This window comes from Orycteropus afer, unplaced genomic scaffold (genome assembly GCF_000298275.1).
Source record: "Orycteropus afer afer isolate SDZICR_OR568_19922 unplaced genomic scaffold, OryAfe1.0 scaffold00029, whole genome shotgun sequence".
NCBI lineage: Eukaryota > Metazoa > Chordata > Mammalia > Tubulidentata > Orycteropodidae > Orycteropus > Orycteropus afer.
In genome coordinates, this window is record NW_006921616.1 from 12,009,075 (window position 1) to 12,021,153 (window position 12,079).

Here is a 12,079-nt window from a genome sequence, read left to right on the forward strand (position 1 = left end):
CACTGTATGGCCCCCTGTAGGTAGATGTGTAGAATGTAGATTGACACTGGAATCTGATCTATATTTGGTTTTAAATGGATTAAAGACATCCCTGATGGGTCTCTGAAGAGTTCATAATGATTATGTATTCTTTCTTCCAAGCCTGAAAACTAATCAAGTTCGGAAAGTAGAAGTCATGTAAGGGAGGTTGTTTGCTCAATCTGACGCTGCTGTGTTTATCCAAACTGTGCCATCACGCCACGAGCGGGAGGGGCTCAGGTGTTGCCCACGCTAAGTAGAGGCAAACAAGCATGTAATGACCACAGGGCCACCGCAGCCCATGAGCTCTACTGTGCTGTGGACAGGGAGTAGGTGAGGGCAGAACTTACAGCTTGTGGCCTCAGCAAAGAACTAATGATGTGTGTGTGCTTGCCTGTGCATGCATGCGCCTGCACACGGGTACATAAGCCCAGAGTTAGCGCCTGCCTGTGTCTCTAAGTTCTTAACCTGAGAACTTCCTATCAGAATGCTGACCATGGGCACAGGAACATACTCTCCAACATTAGGTGGAGATTTCACTCCATGGGGACTTCACTGGGATGTCACAGACTGGAAAAAAAAATTCTGAATTGACACTGAAACTAGTCCCCTAAATTAAGATTCCAGGTCTTCTGAAGTAGTTTCTAGTTCCTAATAATAAGATGAGCAGCCTTCAGTGGAAGAGAAAAGTGAGTCATTTCTAAATACTATAAATTGGAAACAGTTAATCCAAGTTGTGTCCCTGAAAGACTTCGGGAGTGCTGTTCACAGAGTTCTATCCCAATTGCTTCCTGATAGAGACTCCTCCTTGTAACAAGTCCCATCAGTAACTTCTCCCAATCCAGATAGCTTTCCATGCCACTCAGATGACATTTTACAGAAACTAGCATCATCTTGGCCATAGCCAGCTACCTGGAAGGAGCAAATACTTGGACCTGTGGGCTCGGGACCATGGTTACAGGGGACATCAAGCTCAATTGGCATTAACTACACAGAAACCTTGTTCTACATCCTACTTTGGTGAGTAGCAACTGGGGTCTTAAAAGCTTTCAAGCAGCCATCTAGATGCAACAGTGGGTCTCTCCTAATCCAGAGCAAAGAAGGATGAAGAAAACCAAAGATTCATGGAAACAATTAGTCCAAGGGACTGGTAAACCATGCGATCCTCAGCCTGTATGACTATGAGACCAGAAGAACTAGATGGGGCCTGGCTACCACTGTCAACCACTCAGAGGGAAGTTGATGCAGGAGACCCTGGATAGAGTGGAGAACAATGTGGAACAAAACTCAAATTCATAAGGAAAAAAAAAAAGCCAGGTTTGCTGGTCTGATAGAGCCTGGTGAAACCCCTGAGACTATGGCCCCTAGTCACCCTTCAGGTCTGGCACTGAACTCTCCTGTGGCTTCCAGCCAAAGGATAGACAGTCACGTGGGGTGAACATTCACATCAGGTCGTTACACTACTTGGAGTGAGCAGTTGTAGGAGAACAGAAGGGCAGTATATGCGCTGGGAGACAGCTCCAGGGTGGGAGTGTGTGGGAGGGAAGGGCACAGGGAAAAGTAACTCCAGGGAGGAAGTGGGAAGAGAGCTGTTACATTGTGGGGCATTGCAGTCAAGTCATGAAACAGAATGTGTATGAACTGCTGTATGGAAAATGAATTTGCTCTGTAAACTTTCACCCAAATCACAATAAAACTTAAAAAAACAAAACTAGCATCATAGAATTTCAGAGTATATGTGTTAAATGTGTAACATAAAATGAGACCTTGGGATCCCTCTGAATTCTGCATAAATCATTGCCAGTTAAAATGTTTAACTGTGTTGTAATTGTGTTGATGTTTCCCATGCATAGCTTCTAGCATTCCTGGGTAGTTCAGAGAGTGGCCCCTAAAAACTATTTTTTTCTAGACTGATTCCAGCTGGACAGTTGTATAATCTGACGTTGGCTTTTAAAGTTGTGTTTCTTTTTAAAATGCACTTATTTTGAAAAGTGTGGGGAGCCACTGGGTGCTGCAAGCGGCCAACATGCTCAACTGCGACCCAGAGGCTGGGAGTTCCAGTCCACCCAGCTGTGCCTCGGAAGAAAGTTCTGGCAGGAAATTCAGCCTTGAAAACCCTGTGGGGAGCAATTCTACTCCCACATACGTGGGTCACGGTGAGTCAGGGCCCACGCGTGGTGACTGGTGTGTAAAGCGTGCAGAGCTGTGTAGCAGTGAGGCGGGTGGTGGGTACCATGTGTGCTCAGGAGAAAGAGCTTGATACCACTGATGGTGAATGGAATCAAGACCATGAGCGATACTAGCAGGTGGTGCCTGGCAGCTGGACCAGTGCTCCCATGTGTGATGTCTTGAGCTCTGGGAAGTGCTTGCCCCAGAGAAGACATAGTACCTTAGGGTCCCGGGACAGGAAGAGATGCTTTTGCTATGAGAATCTCATGGTGTCTTTCCACAGAGAAAAAGAAGTGGCGAATACGTGCACCTTGTTGCAATCAGTTTCTTACAATATATTTTGATCGAATTGGCTTAGTTGTTTTTAGTGGAAGTCATTCCTTCTATTTTTAGGATAACAAGAACTATTAGCTACATTACTATGCAGTGTGCCATTATGATTGATGTTGGCATTAAAAGCATTTTTGGAAAAAAAGGCTGGTTTGAGCCTGCATTGTAAGCCCTGAGGCAGGAATCGGGGTCCTGTCTCTGGTTTCTTGATAGTTGTCCCTCTGGTGCTTCTGTTTCTGACATATGCTCAGCCAGCCTGCTCCTGATAAGGGACACACAGACCAACATTTTTCTTTCCAGCTGCCCCTGTGGGTCGAAGCTCTACTTCCTGACATGTTAAGAAATAAAAATTCATGAGAGTTCATGAAGTACTCAGTGTTTCTGTCTTTAAACACATATTTACATATGGGGAGCTCTGGTAGCGTGGTGCCTAAGGCACTTGAGTGCTAACCAGAAGGCTGGCGGTTCAAACCCACCAGCCACTCCTCGGAAGGAAGATGGGGAAATCTACTTCCGCAGTGATACCGCCTCGGAAACCCAAGGAGGGGTCGCTGTGATTGACGCCACATAACAACAACAACAACAACATATATATGTATGGAATGGAACTGACTGCCCAGGCATACAGGCAGTGGAGTGCTGGCTCCTGAGCTGAATGCAGATTTTCAGGTTGTTAGCCATCATTAACCGTTATGTAATTTACAATTAAATTGTTTGAAAAACAAAGGTAGCAAATATGCAAAACCATCCCTTCCTAATTAATTCACTGTGTTTTATCAGTTCTAGAAGTTACTCACTGCCTTGTATCCACATGGTGGAAACAGTATACCATGGGTGCCACCATGCCTCTTTCCAACGTTGCGTTCAGTGACATCACATTGGTAGCTTGAAACTGGCTGTAGTTCCAGTATGTGCACTATGGAAATCAGCAAACACTACAGATCAGTACTTCATTTATTGTCTTGTTAACTGTCTAGACTTAAATTGCTGGAAAATGTTGATGGAGATTAAAAACTGTTGTGTCTGTAGCCATTATGTTGCAAATAGCACATAAAACTTGAGGAAATATTTTTCCATTATTTAAAACTATCACCAATTTAGCCAAGTGATGTTTTGACATTAAAAAAAGTTGTTTCACATTCTTTTTACTCAATAATATAAATAAAAACATCAACATTCAGGTGAGAAAGACACTGGGTCATTCATCAGTGCAGCCATAGGTTGACTCTGGAGACACGAGGTTTGCAGAAACCAATCAAAGCAGTCCCTGAGAATCAATTGACAATATGGAATTAACAGTACAGAGAATTGTGTATTTTATTATTATGTGTAAGTTGTGTGCACCATACCTTTTAAATCAGTAAAATTTATAGTAAACATAAAACCAAACCAAATTCACTGCCAATTCCAACTCAGCAACCCTCACTGAGTTTCCAAGGTTGTAAATCCTTATGGAAGCAGGCAGTACCATCTTTCTTCCATGGAGAAGGTGGTGGATTTAAACCAGTTGACCTTTTGGTTAGGAGTCAAATCCCTTAACCATTATACCACCAGAGCACCTGACACATAGATTGTTTTTTTCCAAGAGCTGATGGTTAAACGTTTACCAGCACATTACTGAATAAAAAGGAAATTTATGACATGATGGAAACGAAGTAGGTGAAGTATATACTTGTATTGTTCTCCAGACTGATTTTATATGATTCTATTTTATACATACATGTATAACAAGAAACAAACCCACTGCCATAGAGTCAATTCTGACTCACAGAGACCCTCGTTGGGTTTCCAAGGCTGCAAATCTTTAGGAAACAGGTTGCCTCATCTTCTCCTGCAGAGCAGCTGGGGGGCTAGAACCACCAGCCTTCGGGTTGGCAACCAAACGCCTTACCTGCTACACCACCAGAGCTCCGTACACATGCATATATAAAATGCATATATAAAACCACTGCTTATTTAGTGTGTGACTACCCACGAGAAGAGATCTCTACAGTAAGTGAAAACCGAAAACCAAATCCATTGTCATCTAGGAGCTTGACTCATGGCTACCTCATGTGTTATGGAGCAGAACTGCTCTGTAGGGTTTGGGTTTTCTGGTTGGGTGACACAAATGATTAGTGCTTTTCGACTAAACTGAAGGTTGGCAGTGTGAACCCACCCAGTCACGCTGCACAAGAAAGACCTGGTGATCTGTTTCTGTGAAGATGGCAGCCATGAAACTCTATGGAGATATAGAGTAGTTCTACTCTGTAACACATGGATCACCGTGAGTCAGAATTGACTCAATGGCAGCAAGCTTGGTTGTTTTGTTTAATCTTTTTGGAAGCAGATTGCCTGGCCTTTCCCTCGCAGAGCCGCTGGGTGGATGCACATCACCAACCTTTCAGTTAGTCTAGTGCAAACCTTTGCTCCTCTCAGGAGCTGCCATGGTGAGCAGCTGTAAATACTTACTAAGATTCCGCATGCCTGCAACCAAAGCCCGTGGGATTGCCGTGTTTACAGAATCCCTGAGAACTCCCCCAAGCCTGCAGTTCAGGCAGTGGGCTGGGTGCGAGAAGGCCTTTCTTTCCCACAGCAAGGTCTGCAACGTGAAGTTTTGTTCTACTTCTCACTTCACGTGGCTCTAGAGAACTGCCACAAGTGAGGATCACATGCAGACATAAGTGCATGTTCAGGGCAGTGTGACCTGCTCCTCGAGATAAGGCTGTGGCTCCTTCAGAATGTTCCTCGGCTGGGGCCAAAGCTTATGATGTCTGTGGTAGCCAGGGAATGAGGAGCGCTGCGGCCTGAGCCTTGGAAGCCCAGTGGGCTCCTAGATGCAGTCTAGTCTTCTGAATACCACAGGCGCTTTTCACCCCCGCATTGTCACCATGCTGTTGTGTCTTGGTTTCATGAGGGCCTGTTTTTCTTGAAGCAAATGATCTTTCCTCAATGCTGGGCTCTGCAGACAAGCACTATCTTTTATTTGGTTCTTTTTCGTGTTGGTTACGTGAAAGACAAGAAACAAAACAGTCCATGTCTAACAGAGAATCCCAACCTCTCCCATGCCTTAGAACTTGACCGACATAGAGATGAGCCCTCTCTGTCGCCAGGCTTCCTGCACCCCTCCCGCCTCTCCCTGTGCCACCTCTGAGCACCCCTGCAAATCGGCGTCTCTGCGATGCTTGCTTTCATTTCCAGTCTGTGTTATTCTTCACCACAACCCCTGGATCCGTAGCAGCTGGGAATATCTTGAGAGTTTTATGCCTGATCCCTTCCGGATCTCCCAGAGGCAGAGTACCAAGCTGAGCTCTGTGGCACCCAACAGAAAAGGTTAGCTTGGCGTTACCTTCTTGAGAGCTGAACGTCTTGCAGTCTGATCAGACGTCTTACTGCAGCTGAGTCACATGAAGCGAGTATGTGGTAGCTTGGTTACAGTCATGTCTCAAAAAAAAATTTTAACGTTTTCCCTCAGAGTAAGAATGTCCATGGTGGAGTGCCACTGCCTGCTACTACCATCGGCGTTGGCACTGAGAGTGGAGATTGGTTCTGGAAGCCCGAGTGGAGGTGGCTCAAGGACTGGGAGCCAGAGGACACAGGCAAACCAGCCATTTGCTGACGGATGGCTTACCTAGGGGTGGGACTGTTGAGTTGTCTGACATGGTGTTCTGGTTACCCTAGCGCAGCTCTGATAGGAATATACCACAGATGAGATGGCTTGAACAAACAGGAGTTTATTCTTAGAATTTGGAGGCTTTAAGTCCGAGTTCAAAGTGCCAGGCTGTAGGTGATGGGTCGCAGCCCCTCAACTTTGGGCTTCAGCTCTGCCTCTTGCTCCTGGCCCCCTGAAGCTGGAGGCTTTTCTTCACTCTGCTGCTGGCTGCTGAGGCTGACAAGCCCAAGGTTGACAAGTAATAAGGCACAGTCCTGATGTTACCAAACCACACAGTAAGCCATTAATTCAAGTCCATTAAAAGTCCCAAGATTGGCAGAGCATGGCAGACTGCTGAACAACAGCTCTGCTACATGCAGGGTTCAAGCGTGCCGTAAACTAAAGCCCATTCCCAAAGCTGTTTCTTACATATGGGAAGCAAACCACATCCCTGATGCAGTTACTTATTGGCTTCCAGTAGATCCCACCATGGAGTTGATCGCCATTCTCATCATAGAGAATAACTACCACCAGCTGCCCAGTCACTCAACCAGGCCCAGCCAAGTTGATACACAAACTTAACTACTACACACAGTATTCTGGCCCCTGATCGGTCAGCAGACCACTCTTCCTCCCTTGCCCTGAGCTCACTTGTCCTATTTGAATCACTCTGAGCCCACCAAGTTTAGAAATAAGTGTACTGGATGGACTTTCTTTGATTCTGAAGACTCACTGCCATCAAGTCAATTCCAACTCATAGTGACCCCCATTGGGTTTCTGAGTCTGTAAATCTTTATGGAAGTAGATCACCCCATCTTTCTTCCATGGAGCAGCTGGTGGGTTTGAACTACTGACCTTTTGGTTAGCAGCCAAGTGCCTTATCCACTACGTCACCAGAGCTCCTTTGACCCTGAAGAGGACAAAGCAAAAGGAAATGAAGTTAAGTGGCCTCACAGACGGTGAATAGTAGGCAAATTGGAAAGGTATATAAACACTGGCACTATTTTTGGAATAGTGTGCTGTCATTCAAAAACAACAGTCATGAGTTGCCTTACTTAGCCTTTGCAGGTGTGATCCTACTGGAAGCAAGGGTCTGGCTGGGTTGATTTTTATTTCAGTACATGGATTTCTACTGAGATTTTGCCCAATGGTGTGCTAGTAAGGGCTCAACAACTGACTCTCTGAGGGACTGAAGAGCCTTCAGCATTTGTCAATTCCCATGGTGTAAATATGGCACAGTGGTCAATTCCAAGCTACTAACATGATGCCACTGAATGCAGAATTGGGAAGAGATGCCAAGAAGTGGCACTCATGAGCCGGAGACAGTTGGCTTTCAGGTTGGAACGCCTTGGGGATTCTGTGTTGATTGCACTCGCCCTTGCTGGGTCTGTGGGTACCTCACCACAGCCTGTGTGTGTCCCCACGTCCTCCTTTCCCTGCACAGCTCAGAGCCACCTTCCGCAAGGCAGAGGTGGGCAGCAAAGCCAGGCAAGCCTCAGGCTTAGGTAGCCACTGCACTTACACAATGTCCCATTAAGAAAAGGTCAGCGGGGGGCATGTTCCTTCCTGCTTCTACGCTCCTGAAGGCTTTCTTGTCCATGCTAACCCACTGTGGGCCTGGGCCAAGGCCAAGTTACCCATCAATATTTTAAAGTAGCGGTGTTATAAAATTTATGGAAGACGCACAAAGGACAATTCCCTGAATTGATGAGCCCGCTGAGAAGGGATATTGGCTAAAAGGAGATTTCCCACTTTGAAACAGTGTGAAAGCAAGTGCCATGCTGGAAAGGCCCTTTGTACGCGAGGAGCTCTGAATGTGGCTCAGAAAGAAATTTGACCTGGTTTCAAATCCCACCTACAACCGTTAATTTATTTGGTTATCTATTAACAGTCTCCTGGCAGCTTACTTTTATATTTAAAATTAAGTACTTGATTGATTATTTTCTAGAACAGTGGTGGGATGTTGTTCTATACTTAAGCCAATCCATTAGTGGGCTCTCTCTCATTACTGATCTCCTATCCTTCTTTTCTTGGTTCATTGTCTGTGTGTACGTGTGTGTGCGTCCGTGTACATGTGCATATGTGCGCATGTGTGCATGTGCACACGTACACATGTGTGCATCTGAAGGTTAAGGGGAATTGGAGGATGGAGGAAAGGCATCTTTGCTCTGAAAGGGGAGCGAAGTTGGACTCTTCTATTCCCCAAACTAGCTCTCAGTGAGGGTTGTCCAGCTTCCAAGGGAGATGTTATTTCTTGGTGAGCTTTAGTGTCCCAGAGAAGTTTTATTGCAATGATTTCACTTTATCAAAACACTCAGCATAAGCTTCCATCTTTAAAAATCTCTTTCTTTGTTGTTGTTATGTGCTGTCGAGTCAGACCTGACTCATAGTGACCCCTCCTTGGGTTTCTGAGGCAGTATCTCTATGGAAGTAGATTGTCCAGTCTTCCTTCTGAGGAGTGGCTGGTGGGTTTGCACTGCCAGCCTTCTGGTTAGCAGTCACGTGCCTTAGGCACTACCCTACCAGAGCTCCTTAAAATCTCTACTCATCTATTATTTGCTTCGGAGGCAGCTTCAAATATTTCCCTATTTCTAAGATTTGCTTCTGAGCACTGGAACCCCATTACTTTTTGTTTGTTTGTTTTAATTGGGTTTATTAAATATTGGCTAGATACAAAAAAATACAACAGATGTAAGGCAGAGCTTCTAGACTGTTTGCTTTGGTAGGTTTCTAAGTGTCCCGAGAGCTTATTGGCTCCTCCTGTCGTTGATGTGGCCAGATGTGGCCTGAGCTCCCAAGCACATCCCCCGAGCCGCCCACAGGAACACAGTCCTGGGCTCCCAGGAGCCGCACAGCAAAGCAGCATCTGAGCCATGTTCTACCCGAAAAAGGTTGAGAGACACTTGAATAAAGTGTCAAGGGTGACAGGCAAATGAACATCCATGCACAGCTTAAGAAATAGATCATGCCATTCTTTGTGTGTATGTGAATTTAAAAACTGTTCTTAGTGGGATAGATTACATAGAACATGAAATTTGCCATTTTAATTATTTTTAAGTGTACAATTCAGAAGCATTAATTATATTCACGACGGTATGTGACCGTCACCAATATTTCTTTCCCAAACTTGTTCATTACCCCAAAAAGAAACTGGACCCCATAAGCAGTAACTCGCCATTCTTTCTCTCTATCCCCTGGCAACCTGGAATCTAATTTCTGTCTCTCTGAATTTGCCTGTTCTAGATCTTTGTATGTAAGTGCATTCATACCGCGTTTGTCCTTTTGTTGTGCCACTTCTTTTTCAACCCGTCTTCTTTTGGGGTTGGCCATCCTTCCATCTTCTTTTGGGGTCGGCCATCCTTCCATCTTCTTTTGGGATCAGCCGCCCTTCCATCTTCTTTTGGGGTCAGCCGTCCTTCCAATTTATGCATAAGAACACAGGCACAGGCAGGGAGAAATCCATTCACTCTTGGCCCAGTCCTGCCTGCCTACTGATCTGTTCTCTCATAGAGTGAGCTGGTCTCCAGTAAGGGAACATAACCATCTCCACCCTTTATCTTATAACCCAAGGGGTCATCATGAACAAAAGAGCAATCTGTACCAGGGACCATGCTTTACATAAGAGGTGTGTCCTTTGCAAGCTGAACAGGCTGGGAAGGTGAACGGGACTATACCCACAAATGTATGTAGGTTTCACAGAGGATATTTCTACATGTGTATTTATATGTGCTACACATACACCCTGAATAGAGTAGAGCATACAGGGGGCAAAATTATGGAAACATCTTAGCCATAACCAAACACCTTGAGGGAATGAGTTGCTGGGGCTGGGAACTCAGGACCATGGTCATGGAGGACATCAAGGTCATGCATAATGGGGTCCACAAAGGCAATGTTCTACATCCTACTTTGGTGATTCGGTCTTAAAAATCTGGTGAGTAGCTATGTAAGGTGTAACTACTGTCTCTCCCCATATGGAGCAAAGAAGCATGAAGAAAATCAAAGGCACATGGAAACAATTAGTCCGGAGGACTCATGGACCATGTAAACCTCAGCCTCCATGAACCTGAGGCCAGAAGAACTAGATGGTGCCCGGCGACCACTGCTGAGTGCTCTGAAAGGGATCGCAATAGGAGGTCCCGGTTAGAGTGGGAGAAAATGTGAAACAAAACTCAAAATAATAAAAAAAGAGTAGACTTTCTGATTTGCTAGAGATTGTCGGAACCCCTGAGACTATAGCCCTTAGGCAGCCTTCAAGCCTTGAACTGAACTCACTCCTGTGCTCAACTTTCAGCCAAGTAATAGGGCTATGAGATGAGCAAAACACCAGGCCTGCATGCACTCCTTAGAACAATCAACCAGTCAAGGTCAAAAGGGCAGCGTTAGTCCAGGGATAAAGTTCAGAAGGCAGGAAGGGATAGAAAAGAAAGATGAAGGGAAATAGTAACAGAAAAGAAGTGGGAAGTACTGTTACACTGTGGAGATTGCAATTAATGTCATGAAACAAAATGTGTATGAATTGTTTAATGGAAAACCAATTTGCCCTGTAAACTTTCACCCACATCAAAAAGTTTATTTTTTTTTTAAAGCAAAGCCTTAACAATTTCAATAGAACTGGCAGTTTTGTAAATCTAATTACATTTACTGTATTTGGGATAGGAACTCTGGTGGCATAGTGCCTAAGGCACTTGAGTGCTAACCAGAAGGCTGACGGTTCAAACCCACCAGCCACTCCTTGGAAGGAAGATGGGGCAATCTACTTCTGAAGTGATACCACCTCGTAAACCCAAGGAGGGGTCGCTATGAGTCGGGTCTGACTCGATGGCACATAACAACAACAACAACATATTTGGGATATATAGGGATTTAAAGGAAACCTTTACTGAAGTAAAGAATCTTTTCTTGAACATACTCTAACTTGGCCAATTTGTAAATCTAGGTTTTTTATTCCGGTACAATGTGTCTCAGACCAATTGCCAAGCAGAGAACAAAAAAGCCTTTCTAGGCACAAGGCAGGTGCAGCACGGGTGCACAAGGTCATTAGGAGAAGCTTTATAATGGCGAAGAACATGGGCTGGGTTTGCCACTAACTTACTAGGTGGCTGGAAGCTCCCATCCTTACTGGAAGTATGGAGAGCTTGGCTTTCCAGAGCCTTCTCCTTTGGTCTCAGAAGCCTCAGGAACCAACTACTTGGGCCTAATGAGTGGTGCCATGATGCAGCCTATGGGTGGGTTTGGGCTGTCTCTGGATCCAAGTCCCCAAATATACACACAGTCCTTCTTCAGGGAAACCCTCATTCCACTCTATCCTAGTGTCCTGTGGCTGCCATGACAAATTCCACAAGCTGAGGGGCTAAGAACAACAGAAATTTATTCTAGGTTCTCCATTCAGAAGTGAAATCAAGGTGTTGGCTGGGCTACACGCCCTCCAAAGGCCTAGGGGAGATGCCTTCCTGGCTTCTTCCAGCTTCTGGGGACTCCAGGTGTTCCTTGGTCTGTGGCCACATCCCTGCAATCTCTGCCTCCATTTTCACATGGGCTTCTCTTTTGTGTGTTTTCTTCTTATGAGATGTCAATAGATTTGGGGTGCCACCAGATAATCCAAGATGATGCCTTTTTAGGATCCTTAATTATATCTGCAAAGACTCTTTTCCAAACAAGGTCCCCTTTATGGGGGTGTGGGGTGTGGCCATATCTTTTGGGGCTATCACAACCCACCACACACTGCCTTTCTGCCTTCCCCGGGATCCATCCCCATCACTCCTCAGGATCTGGTTTACTCATGTCTCTTGCTTAGAGGCAGTCTTGTCGGGTCAAAGTGTAGACATGGAGGCTCAGGGCTGAGGGGGGTGCCTATGGGCACAAGCCTGGAAGCCGACCGAACCTAGAACCCAGTGCTGCTGCTCCATGTTTCAGCTGTGAGATATGAGC